Source organism: Dicentrarchus labrax, unplaced genomic scaffold (assembly GCF_905237075.1).
Source record: "Dicentrarchus labrax unplaced genomic scaffold, dlabrax2021, whole genome shotgun sequence".
In the NCBI taxonomy this organism is placed as follows: Eukaryota; Metazoa; Chordata; class Actinopteri; family Moronidae; genus Dicentrarchus; species Dicentrarchus labrax.
In genome coordinates, this window is record NW_026136717.1 from 14,276,918 (window position 1) to 14,290,604 (window position 13,687).

A 13,687-nucleotide genomic window follows, 5' to 3' on the forward strand; every position below is an offset into this window, starting at 1 on the left:
TCTTATTTTTCCAGTTAGACACACCCTATCTATTACAGAAGTAATTAAACTTTCTTCAATGCAGATTATCTTGTCGGGGAATGTGCCATTTGCCAACCAAGAGTCAAGCAAGTGCTGATGTACAACCTCTAAAATAGCAACACAATCTGTTTCAATCTTTTTTGTAATAGATCTTCCAAATACTGGATATCTCATTTGAAACAAAACCCTTCAATCTGACAGCAGAGACGTTTTTTTTTTAAAGCCCAATTCAAGGTCACTGGTTTCCTCCAACAGCTCCCCAAGCGTCCCGGACCCATCTGTGTTCACTACAGCAGCCGTAGACTTGGCAATGTAAGGCCATGCTATGTCCTTCAGCTACCTTCATTATCCTTCCTCAACTTCTTTAGATCTTATTTTAGGAGATTGGCAATCCCCCTTCAGGAACCCCTATGAGTCCAACACAAATTGAGAAAAACTCAAGTTCAGGTTTCACATCCATCTCATTGCCAAGAAGAGTCCCAGTGTTGATTTATCTGGGAGGGGAACAGTCCAGAAAGCAAGCTGGTCCGATTAGGTTTCATACAATACCATCTTATTTTTACAAATTGAATGCACTTACTACACATACAGACATAGACATTCATTATTTTGCGTAACTAAGTGTTGAAAACCCCTTGCTGAGACAACCTAGTGCATGCCGGATAGATCCTGACGGAGCTGGCTGCCGTTGGTGGCTTTGAATGGATTTGAAGCGGCTGATGCAGATTTTTGTGTGCATCCATACATACAGGAGGTTGTCTGCGTGTTCAAAGAAAATTTAGCCAGCTTGAAATGTTTTGCTGTCCGTCTATTTGGAATTGTAAAGTGAAAAAATCAGTCTTTGTTCAGTTATTCTAGACTTTGCTGAAAGGTTGTAAATTACTGCAGTTATTGCAGATAAAGTATTTGGCTTCTGCAAAAGCTCCTGAGTCCGTAGTCGCTGTCTCTCCCACCACTGTTTGAATCAGCTTTTTTTCGCTGTCTCGGTTTTCCACAGCACCAGGTGATCTGTCCATCTGTCTCTCTCTTTCATTTCTTTCTGTTTGCAGTTGTCTCCGTTTCTTCCTCTGCGTCACGCCTAACTTTCCTGCCTTGAGGCTATGCTATGTCAGTGTGTACAGTATGTGCTGGTTTGGACGCTGTGGAGAGTGTCCCACTTGGCCTCGGGCGAAAGCTGCTGCGGTCAAATAACTGGGTTCTGCTCCGGCCAAAACCAGCGACTCCAGTTAGAAAAAGAGTTAGAGAATGAAAATGAGGTGATTGAGGCCAGTGGAAACAACAGGGAGAGTGTGTGTGTGTGTGTGTGTGTGTGTGTGTGTGTGTGTGTGTGTGTGTGTGTGTGTGTGTGTGTGTATAAAGTTATTAATGCACTGATCCCAATTTGTTTCTCCTGATACAGATTATGATATGTAAAGTCAGGGCTTTGTCCATGTGCTTATCTAATACCAATGTGGTTTCTGTATTCCCCACATCTGATTGGATCAATCTTGCGTAAGACATTGTAGCATGAGGCTATAACTACACTTTTCCAGTTCATATACCAATATTTTTTTTAAGGCTTTGCTGATTTTACCTAAATATATTTAGAAAGTTTATAAGAAATCATAATTTTTTATAACAGTAATCAAGAAACTTTCTGTATTTAATGTGGATTGGTCACAACTAGCTGATACCTGCTCTGTTTTATTACCAATGCAGTGTATTAGATTAATGTATGAATAGTTTACAGGCGTGCGTGCACATGCATGCCTCTTGATTTTTAATCCTTTGAGTTTGCATGTTCCCTTTTCCCTTTTCTGCATGTATATGTAAACCAGAGAAAACAGTTTATTTGTGTGCTTGAAGATGGAAAGCACACTCAGATCCTTCACTTTCTCCAAACCACAACTGGTCGCCGGGACAATCGCTCAGCCAGATTGTCAGTGGAAATGACTGTGGCTCTGCGGTTGTGGATACTTATCAGAATGACATCTTCATTGTTTTCACTATACACAAGAAAGTGGGATTTAGACTATGAATGAGCGAAAATGATAGAGAGGAAGAGGACATATCAAATGTTTGACATGTTTCACACAAATGTTTCTTTTTGTTACTTTTTCCTCGAGCTATTTCTCATTCTTGTTCTCCTGGTACTGTACATGCATCAGGAGTCCGATACTTTTGACAGAAGGGAAATTACCGCACACCTCTTCGTCTTTCAACCCAGGCACAAAAAAAATTATACTCTATGCTACTTGCAACAACACAATTATCCGCTGCACATTTTTTCACTCCTTTTTCGAAAAAATGGGGGATTGGAGCTCAGCACAAGAGACCGGAGAGAATAATCTGTACACTTCCTGGCTCTGTAAAACACAGATGTCAGTAAACCTCCCCAACGGACGCAAATGTAATTTCAGACCTTTCCGCATTGGCCCGATGCATCCGTCAGTGTGTCATATTTTGCATGTTAGTCCTACAGTTAATTGGTCCCCTGAGATGAGGTTTTTAATTTAATGGCTGCAGAGAGGAGTGTAAGCCCCGTCATAAAAATCAGATCTACAAAGTGGGGAGTCTCCAGGAGGGTGGATTTCACCACTTCAGCTGCCGTTGGGCAAACATGAATCTCTCACACACTGGCTAACCAATCACTAGTGTCTGACCAGTATATATCCAGGCGCGGTTGCTACGAGCAGTTGATGTTGTCAAGTTGATCAAAGAAATGCAATCTGTCACCATTTTTGTGACCACATCATCAGATCTATTTTAATCCCTGAAAGAAATGTAGATGAAGATTCAGCTGGAAGTCTGGAGCTAGCCTAGATTTGTGGCCAATTTAAGCAATTTTTCTGAAGACACCAACCTTTCTCTCTATTACACCTTTTTCACAACCTACATTTTGACTTTTTAAATCAAAGGTGAAAATAATAACATTAATGATGTTAATGATGCACAATAACTACACTATATTGCCACCTGACACTTTGCATAGTGTGTTTAATTGATGGACATTTTGAAAATGCATCTAGTTTGCATTTTAGTTTATACAACAATACCAAAAATTGCTTCTTCTTCTGTCTGTCAGATGCACACACCGATGCACACGCACACACATATGGTTGTGAACATAGACTTTCCCACACATCATGCTCACTCTCTTAAACCTCACACTCTGTTCTTTCCACTGAGTGTGTATTCCCACAAACACGCACACACCTATACACAGATTCCCTCTTACTTAAAATACTGCTCAGCGATTGATAGGTGCTGCTGACACCATCCTTATGGAGCTTTGTGTGTGTGTGTGTGTGTGTGTGTGTGTGTGTGTGTGTGTGTGTGTGTGTGTGTGTGTGTGTGGTGGTGTGTGGTGAGAGAGAAAGCGATAAATGAAAGGCGAAGGGGTGGGGTGTTGAGGTGGAGAGGTACGGAGTGAAATGTGTGATTCAGACAGGAGTGGTACGTAGGCTTTGAAGAATAATACTCTGTCGGCAGGGTCAAAGGTCATGGAGGCGTCAGCAAGGACAGGAACTGACTGTCAGCAGCTTTAGTGGCCTGCGTTTAAATACCACAATCAACAATGAATATCATTAGAAAACAGTGTTTTTTTTATCTCATTGGAAAAAGTGTGTTTCCACAAGGCCACCATGCTGTGGAAACCATGGTTCTTTTAAAAGTAGGCTGTCTGGCACATGTTTTTTTTTTTTTCAATTAAACTTTTTCTGTGTGTTGAATCGAGAAAAGATTGATTCTGATATTGGTGTTTGAGAGTTGACATGATCCTCCTCTGAAGATTAAAAATTTATTTGTGATCATGGACAGAACAATCTCAACACAAAGTCACTTTAACAGCAGTTTTAGATCTTTTGAACGTGTCACACTGTCATCCATATTTGCTGGAATTTGCTCAGATCTTTTAGCCGCTGCAGCAAGGACTCAGCCTTGGTACATTGGGGCACCAGCTCTACCAGGTGAGCTATCCAGGCATCCCAGAATTTGCTCAGATCTTATGGAGATGGCGATGATAAAAGTGGTATTTTCCTGAGGACTTTAAGGTTTATGCATCCGTGTTGGCTCAAAAGAGACTGAAAATTCATTGTATAAAAATAGCTACTAAATGAACCTTGTGGTGAAATTGGTTTCATCAGCTTCGAGTTCCACATTTGATCTCAACATAAAAATTTTTGAAAAAGGAAAATTCAGTGCTCTCTGGTAGACAAACGGGTACTGAGAACAAATCTGTCCTGCAATATTCATTAGCTGAAATATGTATCATATCTGCTAAGGATGGAACAGTTTGAGTAAAAACTTCAAACCGTTCGGTTCACTCGTCACAGGTCGGGGCATGTATGTATTGATCGATTCATTGGAAACAGGCTGTGAGGTCAAAAAGGCATGCATGGGAAAAAACTTTAAATGAAGTTATTAGGGGGAAAATATAACTCAGATATCTCACGATAACTGGCACAGTTGAAGCGTGGAGTGCAGCTATGAGTCAGTCTTGGAAATGGCAAATGGACAAGACAGAGTAGCCCACAGTTAGAGGATCCGCCAGCATTGTTTCGGTGTGCTGTGTGGGAGCATTACGCATTTTAGTTCAACCGATGACAATGACGGAAAAAAGTGGTGGATAAAACAGCAGCGATAATACTTCCAATGTGATGAACCAATTGCATTGACATCACCCCAGTGTGTCCGTTGACAGCATGAGGAGGAGAGTCTGATAGGAAAGAGTAACTCTTTCTCCCCGCAGCATTTAAACGGCCTCTCAGTGTATGATTAGTAATGTGGCCATTTGGCCAAATAAAAAAACGACTCAAAACCCTTGATATGAACAGAGTCATGAATTTTGTGAACCGTTCCACTCCTAATACCTGCCTAATAATGACCCGTTATAATTTCCAATATGGGAATAAACCGCGTTTCATTAGTGTGCTTGGACTCATCCCCGTTGCTGCAAATGAATCCAATTATACCTCTGAAATGTTGCTCCCTGCTCACCAAACAGTCCACAGCTTTTTGATTGAAGACACAAATCACACAAATTCTTTAAGCATACAGATTTACTTTGGCATCTTGAGATTAGGATTTACCAAAAGCGTCATACATTGGCACCTGAAGAAACCAAAACTATTTCAAAGAGCCAGTAGTGGCAAACTAAATAACATGTTTTTATGGGCTAAGGCGTGTAGGTCTATTAGTAAACCACTTGCTATGTTGAGGTTAGAGTTTGAGAGTGCCAGATTCCATTGGGTTGTTTTCTTTGGTTAGTGAGTGTGTACGTGTTTGTCTGACTGTATGTCTCTGTTTTGTGTGAATGACTATAAGTAGGTAATTGGTATGTATATGAACCCACAGATGTGCCTACATCCTGTTGTCTTTGTTTGTCTGCTTTTTATGGCGGTTTCTTTTCACATTCTCCAGGTTTAATTGTGCAAGATTTTAGTTTCTGGAGCTATTAGTTGTGTTTTCAGCTTCAGTAAAAAACCCTGTTCCAAGTAGTTACCCAAATATAGAGACAAAATATGCACTCGCCTCCACTTTTAATCAGTTCATGTTTGAAATGTTGTGTGTTGGCAAGAATACCAGTCCCCCAGGACCTGATACGGATCACCCAGCTAATTTTCAGAGGAGAACACAAAAGCATACGCATATAATCTCTGAAGTTTCACTTCAGTCCAAACACTAAATGCAGGTGTTTCCCAGCAACTGCATATTTGTATTGGTATTTTAGTTTTCTTGGAGAACATGCATGTGCAACATTATTGCATGTTCCACATTTCACTTGATTTATGATGAGGTTTAGAAATCCATGGCAACTCAGAATCAAGTCTATACGATCACACAAACCCAAAATCTGTCCTCCTCTTCGACTGACCTCCCAGCTTGTGCTTCCTCTTGATGTTATGAGGTCTAATATAATTTATCCTACCAAGAAGAGCCAAGTCCAGAGCAAACAGAAGAATCAATAAATTGAAATCTCTCCATGAGTCTGTACTATAAACACTGACGTCTCTCCAATTCCCTGCTCTATTAGAGGAAATCTCCACCTACAGCTGGTGCCAAAACAAATAAGCCCCTCAGGAGGAGAAAGAAGAGGAGCACAGAAAAGAGAGGAACACAGGGAAGAAATGCAGCTACAGCAACAACAGTCAACATAACAAAGGAAAATGCTGCGTCTCCGCAGTGTGGTCTGGGCTAAGTCTGGTCGAGATGGGATTCATTTTCATGGATGCTTTAAGCCAGCGACAGTCCCCAATCATTCCCTGCGTATAAGCACTTTCAACACGCCAGTCTGGAGTCAAGAAAAGCGTCGCGCTCCACCACACTGTTGCCTCTGTTTATTTCAAAATCAAGGCTCGGCCTTGGAGATGATGCTGTGGCTGCTCGCTCTGTTCTTGGGTACTGAGGCAATGATCTCATGAATCTCATGAAATATTACATAACTCGTGGGATTTCTTCCACTTTAAAAGACTTAATTCTACTGAAAACTGATTTTTATGTCACGTGTAGATCTTTTCCAACTGCGCCACAATATAGCTGAATGTCATAAAAGTTTCCAGTTCTCTAAAATATCAACATTAGGTACATTTGCTTTATTGATGCTGATCATATAGGGATCAATCCGTCGGAATAAAGGCCAAGTTGCAGTTTATCTACTAACAGCAGCCTCAGTAGACCAAAATTCAGTGAAGGAAACTCTTACTATAGTATCCCTCGCAACCATATTTTTCACGCTGGCTTTCTGGTTGCTCAAAGGAATCCCAGAAAACATCCAAAAATGACTAACTTGAAGAAGAAATAAGTACACTAGAAAATGAATCACACTACTAAATCACAGAGTAACTCCTGGCAGATTTATGATGCATAAGAATTAAATAGATATATTATAGAAAACATGGCCAAAAAGCTTAATCTAACAGTTTATTAAACCTAATCCATGTGTTAACATGCTAAGCACACTAACCATGCTCTCAGTAATACGTGACATATTGTGCAAACCAGTTGGAGAATATTCAAAATGTCAGTGCCCACAGAATAAAACAGATGAGTTTACATATGCGATAGTAAGACCTCCATAAAAAAGACTTTATACTATGCTGATACTAAATATGCCTTCCACATTTGCTATATACCATATATAGGCATAAACAGAGACTCAAAACATGCCATTTAAATATTGAAAATGTCAAACATATGCTGTGAGTATAGAAACAAAATCTAATAAATATAAATAACCCAAGATATATGACATGAGGCAGATTGCCAAGCCAGTCTGACCTCCATTGTCATCCAACTGGCACTCCACCACCATAACCGCTCTTGTTATTCTTCCTCCCACTCAATCAAACCAGCTTTCCCCGTCCAATTACCCAGAATGCCGTGTCCGATTGGAACACGGTCAGTGCCTAAAATGTTTCTCTCAGCGCTTCGTTCTGCCTGCACAACACCGAGACCAGCGGGGGGATAATTGAATGAGTTTCTCATTTGCCAGCCAAGATAGCCTTTCCCCCTTGGCATCACATTGTGGAATTAGCTTCTCTCTTTCTCGCCTCCTCTCGTTCCTCCTGGTTGAGTTGTTGAGTTTGATGAATATTGTTGTGACAGAAACCATCAAGCTAACACACACAGCCGGTCCAGTCTACCATGTCTGGCAATTAACTGACTGTCCGCACTCTCTTCTCCGGCACTTTGGATGCCATTGCACTTCTCAGGCAAAACTGGGCTCTGCTTACAAATCCGCATTGCACAGGGAGACTTAAGTGAAGACTTTTAAATCATTAGGTAGTGGTAAGTAAGTCAGTGGTTGCCAAATTGGGAGCATTTTCCTGTAATGGCGGCCTTGTTCTAGGAATAGTTTTCCATCCCTTAAATTTTGCCAACTACACCCCAGACAGGTTAACGATTATCTATGTAACTGTGTCTCTTTGTAAATTCAAAAAAAACTCCTGTGGTTTTAAGAACCTCCACTTAAAGCACAATGATTGATGATGATGATGATGATGATGATGATGTTGATGTTGTTGTTGTTGTTGTTGATGATGATGATAATCCTCTTGTAAAATATTGTTTTTGAGTTAACTTGTAAACTACAGATACCTACACATCCACATTTATCTGGGATGGGACACCATGTGGGGTTGATTGATATGGAGATGTCTAAGACTTATACACTGATGTTCAATATATTTTAGGTCAGAAATGTATCAGTGTTCCCATATAATAGCCCTCTGGAGCTTCATTTATGCTCCTAATTATAGAATAGAAAATTCTTCTCACATCTTTTAGGACTTTAAAATGAAGCCACAAATAAGGGTTGAGAAACTGTAACCCACTGTACGGTACATGGGGCTGGTGTAAATGCGCACACATCCCACACTTGTGACATGACAAAATATATTTTACCACTTGGAAGCAACACTTGCGAGTATCTGTTGCAGTGTCAGTTTCAGCATGTTTCCAGCTCGAGCAGTCACTCTGCAGTGTTGATAATGGACAGAAGTGATACGCAGACATTGTCCGCTGTCTGCTTTATTACTTCTACTGATGTTTCTGCAGAGTGTCATCCTGACAGGGTGTCTTGGTTGTGTCGCTGTCACTTTATTTGTCACATGTGGATGTCGAGAAACAGCTGGACAGCAGTGAACAGTGGGTTCAACTGTCTTTACTGCAGTGGTAGACGACAAGTCATTTACAGTGGAAACTTTGAAACACAAGATTAATGGGTTTGCATGTTTCTGTCCATTCAAAGAAAATTGTGCACACCATGCACATTAAGATAATCCATCACAGAGAACAAATCCTTGCCTTTATTATTCTGAAAAGTTATAATAGCTTCTTCTCATAGCGCAGCTGTGAGCAAAGAGTGTTTAAAACATGTTATAACACAAAAAACGACTGTACAGGTTGGATTTTTCAGCATTACTTCCGAAGGCAAGGCTTTTTGGCAGCCGAGCCTATCATGGATTAAATCATGGGCACTGAAGGCACCAGGGGGGAGAGTTTTTGAAACTTGCTTAAGCAGGTAACAGTATCCTGCTGTGCCAAAAGAAAATTGACATGGCATTTATGAGATGGACTGTCTGCTTAATCTGAGGCAAGTTTCAAGTCTGTTCAAGTTGATTTCCATACCACACTGTCATGAACAGTAACTCACAGTCTGAAAGGTTGGAAATTAATCTAGAAACTCTTTATAGAAATTTACTTTAGGAAATGTTTGTGTTAAATATACATCATTTGCAGTACATAGGCTGAAACATGCATGTATAGCCCTGTGCATCCTGGGTGGCCCTTGTGGAAACCAATCTCCTTACCCTTACTGTGTCAGTCTCGTGGCTTACCCACTGAGTAAAAGAAGAGCATGGAAAGTTCTGTGAAGTTAGTGAAACAGAGATGATGTGGCATGAAAACATTGTACAATATTTGAGAAGTGTGGAACAAATGGAATCAGAGCTTGAAGGCAAATGTTCAGAAATGCAACCAGATCAAGAAAATAAATGTGCTCTCAAGAACAAAACATTTCAGGGTTCATTTAACTTTTTAAAATGTGATACAATCAGAGGCAACAAAAAAAATGTTATGAGGTAACAAAATGTGCTATTCCTGAGAGCCATGCAATGTATTTAGAACAAAAACAAGTTGTTTGTGGCAAAAAAGGTTGTTATATCACTCATTCAACCAGGAAATCTTTGCAAGTGACCTAGTTTATCTAAAATATCCAAAGTATGTGTCCCTGAGATGTTGCCCAATAATACGAAAGTCAAGTCTAGTGTCTGTAAGTGTGTGTGTGTGTGTGTGTGTGTGTGTGTGTGTGTGTGTGTGTCTCTGTGTGTGTGTGTGTGTGTGTGTGTGTGTGTGTGTGTGTGTGTCTGTGTCTTTGTCTGTGCGTGTGTGCGTGTCTGTGCGTGTTGTTCTGTTGGGCCCCTGCAGAGTTATTGTTGTTATTCTTACCACCCAGGCCAAGAGCAGATAGCCTGTCAAAACAAGCGCTCTCACTTCCGACCGATGGGGAGAACGGATGCAGTTGGGTTGCGTTTTTTTTATTATTTTTTTTTATCCACAGTGGAATGCCTGCAAATAAAGTTTTTGGAAGGTGGAAGGAAGTGAAAAAACCAGTGTAAGAGAACAACGGGCAGACTTGTCTTTCGAGCTGCGGTGTGGTTCTTCATTCTCTGTCAATGACACAATAAGAAACCGCTCGATGTGAATGTGATGACTGAAAAACAGCCAAACAGCACCCATCAGGAAGAGCTGTTAAAAGTTTTTTTTTTTATCATTTTATTTTCCATGAGTGTCATTTAAAGTAGAATAACACTCACAATGTACCCTGTTAGTTTATCAACCTTAAATAGCCGTCATTCTCCCTGTCTCGTTAAAGCAACAGTAAAACATTTTTACACATACGATCATACAGAAGACACCCAGCTGTTGTAGCTTGTATCTGATACTGAAGGATCTGTATGTTTATAGTTATAGTTATTAACTAAGCTCAACTGCTGTAACCCCTATTAGAGTTACCCCTCTTTGGACATTAGTGGCAGTTAACAAACAGCTCCAGGAGCATTACCAGCGGCCTCTGGACTAGAGTAGAGCTGACCCTGATTTGCATGGAGCTTTAGAAAACCAAGATCTGATTTGTGATCGGGCCAATAGGGAGGAATATATGTGGTCGTACTTCACATGTTCGGTATAACAAACATGTATGAGGACTCACAAAGGCTGCAGGACACCGGAACTGGACAATTTAGTACAATTCCCCTACGAGAAAGCGCCTGCTATCAATGTAAAGGTTACTGTATTCCATTTTTATTGAGCCTGACTGTCTCGGTTCATTGTTAGGGCAGAAGTTTTGTGTTGCTGCTGTAAAGTGCTCTTGTGACTTTGTCTTCATATACATGCTGTGCACCTCAGGCAACTGCACCATCCATAATTGATCTTTGAGCCTCCCGCTGCTACATATACATCCCACTGCCAAAAAATGGACTCATATCCTAATGTAGACTTTGTATGTCTTTCCACATCTTTTTTTCTTTTTTTACTGCTTTACTCAATGTGGTACCCACTGTTGTAAACGGAGAAAGAAACTAATAATCAGCTTCGCTCAGAGCCAGGTGGATTCGGGCTCTGATCAAAGTCACAGGAGGGGCTGACGAGAGGCCAGCAGTGTGTGGGAGGGGGTAGGCGCCCTAATTTAGCATTCATAATAGCTGCCATGCATATATAAGCCTTTGATTAACAGCTGGGGTACCTTGGCACCATCGTCAGCCCCTCAAGGTGTGGAGAGGTTTCCTACTGTCTTCTGCCAAATGCAACGAGGTGCCTGCTTTTGAAGTTCTGATCATACAGTCATCTGTTGGAGAGTCCGTCAGTTTTCATCAGTGGACCGAAGGTTTTTATTTATATGGTTTATTAATGTTATATTGGATAGAGTGTGAGAAGGCTATCGCACATATAGATTTTGATTTGCCAGTTCAAGTTCTGTATCTGATTCCAAGTTGGCGAAAGCTCTTACACAATTCTTAGCATTTATGTTTTTGTGTGTATAGTTGACGTATGTTTGTGTGTTGAACGTGATTCTACTGTATAAGAAACAGTCACCAGGTTCACATATAGAGCCACTCATCTCTTCGCCTTCTCTCTCTGTTGCTTCTTGCCAAAGTTTGAGGCGTTTTGGAGCGGAGATAGATCCGCTGCTCTTACCACTAATCCCTCCAGGCCTGTTGGTCCCTGCGCTATCACCGCTGCTTTGACAGATATCAACGGCTCCAAAAAAGACACACTTAAACTGTCCCATTGCTGCCGGCGTTTTATCTCTTCTTTGGATGTACGCCGGCATTGAAGCCGTCTGCCAAGTGCGTAATTGAAGAAATGCATGGGATGTACTGTGTGGAGAGGCTGCGCGTACAGCTGTTTGAGGTGATACATGTACGTTAAATGACACTTCATTTATTTCTTTCCACTGCATTTGACCCATCCTAGTTTTTTCAAGGGCTTTCTTGAATAAATTACACTGTTTTTAATACTGCTGGTGCAAGTTATTTTGAGCTATGACACAGTTAAGACTATAATCAAAATGCTCTCACCCATTGTTCTATGTAGATTTTTTAGTTGGTTTAAGGATAAACATTTTAAGAAGTTATACTAGACAATAGCCTGAGTGACTTGACTTGCAGCCATTATTTTTACAACCTGTTGGCTTTGTCTCAGACATGTCTGTTAACCTTTCGAAGCAGAAATTCACCCTTTTCTTTAATCTCTTTCTTTATACATCTGTTCTTATCCTTGTACTGTAATGATCAGAGAAGATTAGTTTTAATGACTAAAAAAACAGCTGGAATTTAGACAATATTTATAATGAATCTACAATAAATCACTCAAGAGCTTCTTTTCTACTCTCTTTACATGCATTTTGTATACATTTACACACACAAACTACTCTCCTACTGCCACCATTGGCGGCATGTGTGATTGTTTTTATTTGTTAAATACTATGTCGGCATCATTATTTGTTGTTTTGTGTACTGTATGCCTTGAACAATAAGGTGCATGCACAGAGTTACGCTAAAGGGCAGCCCCTTCCCACACACTGGCTCCTGTGGTCGCCTTTATGTTAGTACTCTGACCTAAAGTATGTGGAGGCTATTCGGGAGGGTATTATTAGTGGGTATGCATGCGTATGCTCCGTTTGGTGGCATCTCCACAGTCGCTAACACCAGCCACTGACTCATGGCTAAGGCAGAAACCACTGCGGCCCAAAAGCACTTTGAGCAGACGCCTAATAAAAGACCTAAAAACACCCTGAAACACTCACACGTGCAATATTAACACATAAAGAAGAGGCAGCGAGGCATACCAGCAAGTATGCACACTGTTATTGTACTGTGTTAACACAGACACAAATATTGCTGTGCTGACAGCTGGCAGGAGCTGCAGAGAACCAGGGAGGGCTCCTCTCTCCTTAATGTGGCAGCCTGACAGTGTCCACTGACAGCTGGGAGCGGCTGTAGCGAAGCTCTTTGGGGCTGGGAAACCGGAGCAGCAGGCAGCCCTGGAGCTTTGAGGATCAGAGGAACCAGGCTCTCCCTCTCCTCTATTCTCCTCTCCATCCTCCTTTTTTCACTGCCTCGCTTCACGGGCTCTGTAATTACGCAGCTCCTGCCAGAGCTGCTTGAAGTTTAGCCAATTAGACAATAAAGAGCAGAGCTTTCTCTCCTGCTCTGTTTATCCCTCCCTCGGTGGTCACACCCTTGCGTGTCTGTCATGCGTCGCTATTACGTCCTGTTTGGACACAGAATACAGAAAAATCACCCACCTCCTCATTACACGCATCCTTTGTTTCCCCCCTATTCTCTCATTCTTCATGATATACCGATGACCTTTCTAGCTCTCAGTAAGTAAGTGCATATCAGTCCTACTGACTTCATCTTGGCTCCTTCTGCTTCTTCAATTTCTTTTATTTTCTCTCCACCTTCTTGCTCCAACTTCTTTTTCTTCCCCTCCATTGTTCCCTGGGTTTTATCCACATAACCTCTTAACCTCATTTTAAATCACCCTTACAACAAACCTAGACACTGTCAGCTTGGCCTCCGCGTCAAAGCTAGCAGATGGTCTTGTTGAGATTTATTTTTTTTGTTTTGTTTCTTTACTCCAGAGAAAATAAAGATATGTTTCTCTGACTTTAATGTCCGGT

The 13,687-nt window shown here is 41.1% G+C and overlaps 1 protein-coding gene across 3 annotated transcripts in view; it reads left to right on the top strand.

The window, feature by feature from the left end:
- Window positions 1-13,687, top strand: part of svep1 (sushi, von Willebrand factor type A, EGF and pentraxin domain containing 1) — an 87,881-nt gene that overhangs the window by 9,813 nt on the left and 64,381 nt on the right. The window lies entirely within an intron of this gene.